Genomic DNA, 12,161 nt, shown 5'->3' with positions numbered 1-12,161 from the left:
GATTTCTTTGTAAATATAAGAAGCTAAAACCAGGTAAGTCAAAATTGAAACAGAAGAAAAAAAGAGTAAGTATTTTTGTACCAGACTTTGACTTATTTTTGAAGATACAGTAACAGAAACCATGTGGAATTTGTGCAAGATTAGCTAAATTAATAATGAAATAGAAAATATAGTCCAGAAACAGATCCACACATCCATGAACTCTTGAATTATGATAAAAGTGGTACCGGAGAGTGATAGAAAAATACAGTCTTTTCTCTTTTTTGGTGTGTGGGGCGAGATGGAATCTTGTTTTGTCATGCAAGCTGGAGTGCAGTGGTGCAGTGTTGGCTCCCTGCAACCACTGCCTCCTGGGTTCAAGTGATTCTCTTGCCTCAGCCTCCCGAATAGCTGGGATTACAGACGCTCCGCCACCACGCTCAGCTAATTTTTGTATTTTTAGTAGAGACGGGGTTTCACCATGTTGGCCAGGCTGGTCTTGAACTCCTGACCTCTTGATCTACCCGCCTCAGCCTCCCAAAGCGCTGGGATTACAGGCGTGAACCACCGCGCCTGGCTGAAAAGTACAGCCTTTTCAGAAAGTGGTGCTGAGTCAGTGAGATATACATATGGGGAAAAAAGAAACTTGACCCCAACTTCTGACTATATGCAAAAATCAATTTCAAGTGAATAGTAGAATTAGAAGTAAAAGATAAACAAAAAGCATCTAGAAGATAATAGCTTCATGATCTTGAGATGAGCAAAGATTCTTTTAAAATGACACAACAATCCCTATATTTAAAGAAAAACATTATAAATTGAACCCTATTAAGACAATGAACTTCTGGTTATCGAAAGTAACAAAAAAGTAAATAGGCAATAAGAGAAGATATTTGCTGCACACATACCCAAGAAGACGTTTGTGTCCACAATATGTGAAGAACTATAAATCATTCAATAATAGACAAACAGCCAAAAGGAAGGGACAAAAGACATGAAGAAGCACTTTACAAAAAAAAAAGAAAAAAAACTCTTATTATATAAAAATGGCCTGTAAACATTTGTAAGGGTGCTTAACTGTATTAGTTATAGGGAAATGCAAATTAAAGCCACAAAAAGATGAAGTTCACAGCCACCAAAGAACTAAAGTTAAGAAGACTGACAATGCCACGTGCTATTGAGGAGCAGCGCTGGGAACTATCATAAAAGGATGATAGTGATTAAATTGATACAGTCACTCAGAAAAATCGTTTGGCAATATATGTAAAGGTTAAACTTAACATACCATGACTAACAATGACACTCCTCAATATACGCCAATGTTAAACAAAACAAGCAGGAGGCCATTAGCCTGATGCTGTCTCTTTAATTTGAGTTCCCACATTTAAAAAACACAACCTAATTTAGTAGCATTTTTTTTCCCATAAGAAATAGCCAGGTTTCAGCCAATCACAAACAGCTGAGCCTCAGCCAATCACAGGCAGCCAACGAATCAGACTGTGCCTAAATAAGACAAATGCCTCACCACAGCATGGCTAAGACGCAAATGCTTAGCTAGTCCATGAGGTGATTTTTCTACTTTGCTTCCCTGCTCAGCCTATAAAAGCTTACTGCTCATGCTGCTGTGCAGAACTCTGATCCTCTTCTGGTTCTGAGCGCCGTCCAATCACAAATCATTCTTTGCCCAAATAAACTCTATTAAATTTAATTTGTTTAAAGTTTTTCTTTTAACAGTTTGGCATTACAGCACGAAGTGACTGAACAAAGCACCCACTGAAACCACTGGGCGTACTGCTCTCTTGCCTAAACTGGAAGTCAAGGATGAGTTTCCTCTCAGATCAAAGGTCTACAAATTTGCATTTTGAGCTCCGGACTTTATCTGAGCAATTCTTTTACCAATAGAATTTGCAATTGGATTGAATCTAATAAATAACTAAGTTCCTACTCCCTGAAAGTAGGTTTCTCCAAATCTGAAGAGGCTGGTGCTTCAGAAGTCTGGGACTCTTCTTTCTGGGACACTGACTACTTTTACGTACAATAATGATGATTTCAGAAACCATGTATTTTAGGGAAAATGGTTAGCCTTACTATGGAAAACTTAGAATTATAGTGGCCACAATGGGGAAGCTTTAACTTGAGAGGCGTTTTAAAAAAGAAAGGACGCAAGACACCTCAAATACAATGGAATGTATTTTTGATTGTCACACAGGAGCTTCTAAAAGACTAAACAAATAAAAAAACTGCCTCTCTATAAGAATCCTAATAAAAATCGAGTGAAAAATCTTTAAACTCTTTTTCAAATATATTAGTAAAAAACTTTAGCTATATAGATGGGAACCCTGTTCTATCAACCAGAAAAACAAAAATGGATTCAGAGATTTTTTTAATGAATTAATGAGTTTTGTGTTATTGTACCTAACACATGGCTAAAATTTTTGAATGAAAGCCTGTATGTTTATATTTATGCATGTATGTACACATGCATGTGCATGTGGTATTTTTCTATTTCTGCATAGTATTGACAAAATTAATTTATTTAAAAAAAAAAAAAAAAAAAAAAAGCTCTATTTGACCAGGCGCGGTGGCTCACACCTGTAATCCCAGCACTTTGGAAGGCTGAGGCAGGTGGATCACCTAATGTCAGGAGTTCGAGAGCAGCCTGGCCAACATGGTGAAACGCTGTCTCTACTAAAAATGTAAAAATTAGCCCAGCATGGTGGCGCACACCTGTAATCCCAACTACTCAGGAAGCTGAGGCAGAAGAATCTCTTGATCCTGTGAGGCGAAGGTTGCAGTGAGCCAAGATCGTGCCACTGCACTCCAGCCTGGGCTACCAAGTGAGACCCCGTCTCAAAAAAAAAAAAAAGCTCTGTTTAACTGGCTTAAAGGAAAATAAGCCCTTATATAAATTAAGTATTCCTTAAACTCTTAGAAAGATAGAAACCAAACCAAAATGTTTTTCCAGTTCACATGATCTTAGATAAGTCTTTTAATTATTAATCTAGTAAACAATATTCAGTTAATCAGTTTGAATTAAACAGATGTGTCTTCAGAGTTTAGTATTAAGTATAATGCAGACAACTTTTTCTACTGAGGGTTACTGGTAAAATGCATGTATATTATTTCTATATTACAAAATTTGTCAGCAAGAAAAATAACTTAAAATGATGGCTACCTGTTTAATGCTTCATTTTTATGAGCCATCCAAACACAATTGTTAGAAACAAATGAGCTGAATGCATATAAGATAAAATTCTCGTGTGAAAAATGTTCTTTCTATACCAGAAGATTTTAACATTCTTATCCAGAATGCAACGTTGAGGCTGAGAGAAACTGGTACAAACAATTTAGTTTTTAGGCCTAGCAAAAAAAATAAGACTATAGAGATAAAATGTTGCCTTCCTTACAGCTTCTTATTACAGAGAGACTAAAGATAGGTGAGTCTATTAATAAGCATGTCCTGTGGCACATTGAAAAGTGTACTATGATAAAGAAGATGCTTCTAGAATTATGAAATGGTGGTGCTAAATTACACAATCTTGGTATATGCCAGGCAGTTTACAATTGCTTGCTTCTTAGCTTTCACTGGAAATTAAGGTTATTAAGGGTTAATAATTGACATAAGTAACTAAAATTCCTAGAAATAATATGGGAAACAACATTTTATGCAAGTTCACAAGGAAGGCAAAATGTGTTTTTGGTAAGGAAAATTGTAAGTCATGAAGATGTGCTTTGTTTTGTTAAGGGAAAAAGTAATTTTTGTTAAAATAGAATGGCTGTTGCACAATAAGAAAAGAGAAAAATATAGGGCAAAAATTGAATGTATATAAGAAAATTATAGAAAGTTGCTAAGACAAATCTTGGGAAAGGAACTTTATGTGTAATCAAGCTGGCTCAGATTTGAAGGAAATTGTTTATATGTTTTTGAAATTGAGCATTACTATCAAAGCAAACCGATATAAAACTAAAATTTGGTCCTCTCTGTTAAAACAATAAGGTTTTCCTGGACTTCTGCTCTGCTTTCAATATAAATTGTATAAGGTTTTCCTTTACCTTTCAAGTAGTTGGCTTAGGGAACAAAAATTCTGGTTAGGTATTGTTTTTTAAGATTATATATTTATGAAGATAATTTCCTGTGCTTCATATTGTCCTTATTAAGTCTTTGATTACTTAATAAGATCTAAGGTTTTTCCTACAACTATGTGGCTTTCTGTATTTGCTTTTGAAGTCTTTTAATTATTACTCTAATTAAATGAATAAGTATTGATTCACAGTGACCTCTAATCCTATTTTAATCAAATGTTTTAAACTTTTTGACATTTTTGACAATTTCCATTTTTGATAAATTATAAATTAAAATATTTTGACCTTGTACTAACTTTGGAAACTTTCATAAGGGTTCCTGGAATCTCTCAAATAAATTTATTTTCTGGCCAGGCGCGGTGGCTCAAGCCTGTAATCCCAGCACTCTGGGAGGCCTAGACGGGTGGATCACGAGGTCAGAAGATCGAGACCATCCTGGCTAACACGGTGAAACCCCGTCTCCACTAAAAATTACAAAAAACTAGTTGGGCGAGGTGATGGGCGCCTGTAGTCCCAGCTACTCGAGAGGCTGAGGCAGAAGAATGGCGTAAACCCGGGAGGCGGAGCTTGCAGTGAGCTGAGATCTGGCCACTGCACTCCAGCCTGGGCGACAGGGCAAGACTCCGTCTCAAAAAAAAAAAAAAAAAAAATTATTTTCTGTTCTTATAAAAGCAGAGATTTTTAACCAATTCGGCTTATTTGATAATATGTTAAATTTCATGGGAAGTATCGTCAAATAAGTGATTCTGAACCTCCTTTAAGTCATATTGGATATGTCATTAATGCATGTTTCAGAAATTGTATGAAACACCTAGAGATCTGATAGTCCTGGTTTAATGCTATCAGTCATAATTCTAGTTATCTGAAAGTATTATACGTCACAGAAATAACAAAATTTCCTTGTCAGTTGCATTATAAAGAGCTCTAGTCAGATCTTTAACTATGGCTGTTTTCACTCTTGTTATCCACAGTTAATTGTTTTACTCTGATACTTTCCTGAAAGCTATTGCTAGTATCTATAAACCCAAAGTGTTTTATCTTTGATAAGATTCATTGAAAGGACCCTGATAACGGTACAGATTTCTGATAACTTTCAGATCATACCGTTAGACTGTTCCCCAAACTCTGAGAATTCTCAACTGATTCATAAAACAGCTAACCTAACGTCGAGCAGAATAAGAAATAATTGAATACCAAGAAAATGCCTTGATAGATTTTCATTCTGTCAGAGCAATCTGAATGAATTTCATAAGATTAATCCAAGCCAAAGCATCTATGATGATCTATTTGATAAACAGTGCTATGCACCTGATTGTTAAAAAACAAAGTTGTTATGTGAAAGGATGTAAATTTCATATTAACAAAAGACCCAGAGAGGGCCCAGATAGCCACTTCATGGTTCCTGAGTCCTTAAAGACTTCATTATAAAAAAGCCTGTACTCTGCATACAGTAGATAAAATCATACAAATTATGAGAAAAATCAGTATATTGACTGTTCTAAAATTTTTTAAATGATGTATAAACAATACGTAGTTTGCCAAGCCCATAATCCTGGTAAAACAGCAAAACCTCAAGTGTTACATTTCCACCAGCTGCTAAATTATTTGATACTTACAGATGACTTTCATTCCATTTTCAACCCTCAATGGAATATCAAAATGCTCTTGAAATAGCCTGTATATTCTCTGATTGGATAGAAGTTTTCCTCCGCAAGAAGGCCTATGCTATTACAATAATGAAAAGATTATTGGAAAATGTGTTTCTTTGTGTACTGTATTCTTAAAAATTACTGAAAGTAGATTTTAAGCATTCTCACCATACACACAAAAAAATGGTAAGTACAGTAGTCCCCACTTATTCATGAAATACATTTCAAGGCCCCCAGTGGATGTCCAGAATTAGAAATAATATCAAAACCTAAATACACTGTTTTTTCCTATACACATATATCTATGGTAAAGTTTGATTTAAAAATTAGGCACAGCAAGAGGTTAACAACAATAACTAACAATAAAATAGAACAATTATGACAATATACTGTAATAAAAGTTATATAAATATGGTAGCTTTTTCTCTGTCTCAAAATATCTTAGTGTATTGTACTCATCCTTCTTCATCTTATGATTATATGAGATGATAATATGCCTGTGTGATGAGATGAAGTGAGGCGAATGACCTAGGCATTGTAACACAAATGGAAATCTTCAGAAATACACAATTCATAAGTTTTAAATTGCATGCCATATAAGTAGCATGGTGAAATCCTGTACCACTTCCCTTCATCCTGCCCAGTTGCCATTAGTCACTTAGTAGCTGTATTGGCTACCAGATCAACAGTCACAGTAACCAAGTGCTTGTGTTAAAGTAGCCCTTGTTTTACTTAACAAGAGCCCAAAGTGCAAAATTAGTTGTGAAATGTCTTTGGGCCATGGTTGACCACAGATAACTGAAACCACAGAAAGGGAAGTTGTAGGTAATAAGGGATTACCATATGTGAGGCAATTCATACGTTAATTAGCTCTATTAAGTCATTTCATGATCTATACATTTTTCAAAACATGTCATACACAGCATCTGTACAACTTTTATTTGTCAGTTAGAAATAAATTGATTAATTAATTAGGGGAAAAAGTAAATGTGTTTATGGCAAGTGCAGGCATTCTGGAGAAATCTTCAGCAATAGAAGTACTAATTGCACTGAAAAAGTTATAAAACAGTTAAACAAGTTATTACAAACATTACCATTATCCCTATCATATTCAGTCTTCTGGGAAAGTTGAAAGGACAAGTGGCATTTAAAAATTGAAATTGACAAAGTTAACTGAATCAACTAGATTGTTTTACTAAAGACATTCTCATTGACCTGGATGGAAATCATATCCATTCCTACTGGAAAACACAAATTAACCCCGTATGAAATAGTTACTGGGAGACCTCTGTCCCTAATATTAAAACCTTCTGTATCTCCTGCTCTTATAAACTCTCACATGATTCACTGTTGCGAGTCTTTAATGCATTATGCGTATATTTTCATCAGGTAAAAGGAGCCTTCTGTGACCCACAAACGATAACCAGACATTTCACAAACTAAGACTTACAGACTGCATCTCTGGGGAATGACACCAGAGAAGGATTGCCCTTTAACCCTGTTGGAAGTGATCATACTGTATTCTCTCCACCCACACATCAGCAAAACTTCAAAGCCTCAAGCCTTGGGTCCGTATCTCTCAACTCAAGAGGGCCCCTCCAGACTCAGGAGTGTACACCTGTTGGAGACCTCAACTGATCAGAGAGCTTCCTCCCAGAAGCAAGTGACATCCCAGATGTGGACAGCTTTCCCAAGATCACAGATCAAGACTTCTTTTCTCTGTCATCGTGAAATGTTTACCCTTTTCCTTCTTTTTCCTGAGCCACTATTCTGTTTATACATGGAAAGATAATGCTGTGGTTATAATTTCACAATTGATAGCTTCCACAGGAAATTTAACTGAATGATGAATATGTCATATTAAACCTAAATCCCTACATGGTCTTAGAGATTCTCTAGCTTATCCTATAACAAATTTCATTCATATTCCAAGTGCAACTGCTGTTCAAATTGCACATCTGATTCTTTCCATAGTGTTAGGCTTTTAGATTCATATATTCACAGTGTTTGTTTAAATCTGACAGCAGGCAAAAACTGTAGTGAGGGTTTTGCAGTTTTATGCCAGAAACCACATAAGAAAAGTAAAGGGAAAGATAATTCAACAATTTGTAAACAAATTCCTAACCCTAATTTTCATTATCCTCCTGATAGTCACCATAGCAGTCTCCCTGGTACACTGTATCAAGAGTCTTAAATGCTTGTATGCAGCCATTCACTATGCATCAAATGGTCTCAATCTGGTTAGAATAACAAAAACACAAAGAAAACATAAAGCATCAATCAATTGACCTGACACCCTGACTTCTGAATTCCATACTAAGACCAAACAAGTCCATGAGGATGGTAACAGAGAGTGGTGTCAATGTTGAAGGTTTTGAGAGGCTGCCCAAAAGGGGGAAATTATCAAAGCAAAATTAGCAGTTCATTAGCTATCTTCATACTTTGAGTTTCTATAACAAACCACAATAAAACATAGTATGTAAACAAACTGAAGCCTAACTTGGTAGGAACAAACAGCCATGTTTCAGCCAATCACAGACAGACAACTGAACAGCTTCTGCCAATCACAGTCAGTCATCTGACTGAACTATAATCAAATAAGGCAAATGCCTAGCTGTAGCCAATCAGATGATTTCTCTCCTTTGTTTCTGTGCTCAGCCTAAAAAAGCTCACTGCTCATGCTGCTGGGCAAAGCTCTCTCTACTTGTTCTGATTACTGCCTGGTTCATGAATTGTTCTTTACACAAATATACTGTTAAAAGTATCTAAAGTATTTATTTTAATACCTATATGAATGCATACATATTTATATATATCCACCAACAGACATATGCAATAATTTTATAGCCATATAATTTGTAGAAGTCCAAATAGGAAATAACCCTAATGTCTATCAACAGTAGAATTGTCAAACAAATTGTGTAATATTCATTTAATGGAATAACATAAAGCATATAAAATGAACAAGCTAGTTAACACCACAAAACAGTCAGTGTTGTGGTGAACAGTTAAACAATAAGGCTACTGTGAAGATTAATGAGATTATTGCTATGAATGGCCTGTTGCTTCAACTCTTCAAAGGTCCTCCACTTACCAACTGCACTTAATTACACAAGTATATCTTGGTAACATTTATTTTACTTCTTTAGTGGAAGGATCCTTTCTGATGCTCAGCCTGTAACGTTACTTTGTAGCTACCTGATGCCCTTCTGAGCTGCTGGCCTTAAGCAAAGGTGGTGTCAAGAAGGAGCAAAGGACAACATGAGCACTGACTATGGGGAAGTTCTGAGTGAGCTTCTGCTGAGCTATTAATGTCTGTGGTTCAAGAGTAAAAGGAAGAGAAATTTTACTGTGACCTATAGATTTATCAGCAAGAGAAAGGTTCTCCCTACTGAGCAGCCAAAGGACATAAGATACAGAGTGTGGGTGACAGAGCTGCAGCCCACACTGCAACACAGTTCAGAACCCTGAGTGGGGAACATACTGTGCACACATAACAAACTTTCCTATCCTATTGTCTTGGAAAGGAAAGCACAGACAAGTTCCTGAGAAATGGACAGACGGCTGGGAAATCATGAAAGAACTTTCACACTCAGAAAGTCTGTATAGCATATAAACAGCCTCTTAAATGTGATCCAGACTATGAGTGACAACTCTAAATGTTCTTTGATCCACATCTGTGGAAGTAAGTTCTGTGTACAATTAACCTCAAATACTAGTCAACCTGTAAAAAACAAACAACAACAACAACAAAATCAAGAGTTCAGCAGTGGAGGCTTTTACACGTTGGAGTCAGAGTTACACATGCTGTAATCTCAGGATTTTGTCAGTTGCTAGCTGTAGTGTGTCTAAATTAATTAATCTTTCTGAGGTCAAGTTTTATCATGTCTAAAGGTGGTATAATAACATCTACCAAACAGAAGTATTATAAAAATAAATAATATATGTAAAGTGCATATCACACTGGTTAGTGAAAAATAACTACTGAATAATGGCAGCCATTATCCAAAAGACAAATACATTCTTTGTGTGTGTATATATATGTGTGTGTGTGTATATATATGTGTGTGTGTGTGTGTATATATGTGTGTGTATATATGTGTGTGTATATATGTGTATATATATGTGTGTATATATATGTGTGTGTGTGTATATATGTGTGTGTATATATGTGTATATATATGTGTGTATATATATATACACACACACACACACATTTATGCTCTCAAGTAGCTCAAAGTCTCAAGAGGGAAGTTAGTACTAAATCATATGAGAAATATATGCAGAGATTTAGATTTGTCATCAAACCAAATCTAGGGACTGACAAGGAAAAAATTGTTCTCCTGAAGAGAATGGACATTTATGGTTCCATATATGCTATATGCTACATGGCAGTGCATGCTATATAATATTATAATGCTTTCTAACTGGGTTATGCCAATCCACAATGCCCCTGGCAATGTGTAAGTATTACAAATTTCACAAAAACCATGTTTACGTAAGGTGCTGTTTTGTTGTTGTGTGGACTAATTTTTAGACTTTTAGGAGACGTTAATTTTTAGAACTTCATGAAATGTTTAACTATTTTTCATGATTTTTAGGAGACAGTTAACTAACAAGCATTATAGAGCTGTTCAACTGAGCAAATTGGTTTTCACCACTAGCATAGGTTGATGAGGCCTGTCAAACAAAGAGTGTGAGAAAGCATGAAAAAGACTTGTTGTGCTCTAAAATGATACATCCTTAATCCGGAAGCTCATGCAGTTCTGAAGCTCTTTCACAAAGCATTTGCAATTATCCATCAAATGTGCTTCCCAAGAACATTTTGAAAACTCAAAATTGGGGGTTATTTTCACACATCCCAGTGTTTTCAGGCTTTCACTGGTTTTTAAATTAATGGAAAAAGTATGACAAAACAAACGGAATTTTTTTTTCTTACAAGAACCTGTTTGAATGCCCATTGTGCTTTTTGACAGTAAACACCAGGTAGGAAATTCAAGGGTTTTTTGAAGTCAGTGCATATAATTTCCTATTTACTCTTAAAGAGTAATTTATTAAGAAGTTTCTTTATTTGAGGTAATGTCTCATCATCTCAAAAGCAAAATAATCATTAATAGTGACAGTTACATGACAAAAAGGATTAGGTCTTATGAGAGAAGAAAGCCAAATTTAAGTAGCTTGTGATAAATTATTGTGCGAAGTAATGCTGAATATGTACTGAAATATGTGTATGTTCGTGCACATATGTGTATGTATATGTTTATGAGTGTGGGTACATATATATTATATATATGTATGTTATTTTTACTGTCTACTGTCATTGCTGACTACAACACCTGTGATTATGGTTGTGATATCACAAATATATATAATCATACTGTGATAGTATTTGTCATTCCTTCTATTACGTGGAAGGGTGGTAACAAGGACCCACTATGTAGCTAATAACATCCAAGAATCTTGAGAAACCCGCTGCAACACTGAATTGCTCTCTCATATTCTGTTTAAAAAAAAAGGAGAAAGAAGAAATCGTACATGAAGTATATCATCATGCCTTCTACAATTTGTGTGAAACAGCTCGATACAGTTGTCACCTGAATTAGGTGTGGCCTTCTCTACCACTTTGGAAATAAGACTATTTATTGTACCGTTACTTCTATTCTATGGTAACTTGCCTATCATTCTTGAGAGTGCAGCACTGAGAATAAGTCTTGTTTTTAAAATAACCCACATGACTTGTACTTTAAGGATGTTGTTGAGGATGCTGTTTGCTACATCAAACAGATCTTCCTGATGAAGATAGGTTAGAAAAATGTTGCATTAGTTCATTTTTCAAGCTGCTCTGAAGAAATAACCATGACTGGGTAATTTATAAAGGAAAGAGATTTAATTGACTCACAGTTTTGCAGGACTGGGGAGGCCTCAGGAAACTTAGAATCATGGCAGAAGAGGAAGCAAACACATCCTTCTTCACATGGCAACAGGAAGGAGAAGCAACCCTATAAAACCATCAGATCTCGTGAGAACTCACTCATTATCATGAGAACAGCAGCATGGGTGTAGCCACCCCCATGATTCAGTTACCTCCCACTGGGTTCCTCCCACAATATGTGGGGATTATGGGAACTATAATTCAAGGTAAGATTTAGGTGAGGATACAACCAAACTATATCAAACGTCTTTCAAGCCCTATGTCAGGAATAATTGAGCTTCTCATCAGTAACTGACCTATTTTCATCTCATGAACATTGGGCCTACTGTAAATGAATTGTATTTCTCCTTTTGCCTTGGCTTACCATCAACTTTGTGAACCCCTCTGGCAAATAATACTAGACCACACTGCATAGTTGCTATGAACCAATCTTGTATATGAATTTGCTTTACCTTTTCCTTTCTTTATGCTTATTTCATTTTTGAAATTGCATTATAAAAATTGTAAGCCACTTAAAT

This window comes from Rhinopithecus roxellana, chromosome 16 (genome assembly GCF_007565055.1).
Source record: "Rhinopithecus roxellana isolate Shanxi Qingling chromosome 16, ASM756505v1, whole genome shotgun sequence".
Lineage (NCBI taxonomy): Eukaryota > Metazoa > Chordata > Mammalia > Primates > Cercopithecidae > Rhinopithecus > Rhinopithecus roxellana.
The sequence above is the reverse complement of the archived record's forward strand: the minus strand, read 5'-3'. Positions refer to the sequence as shown.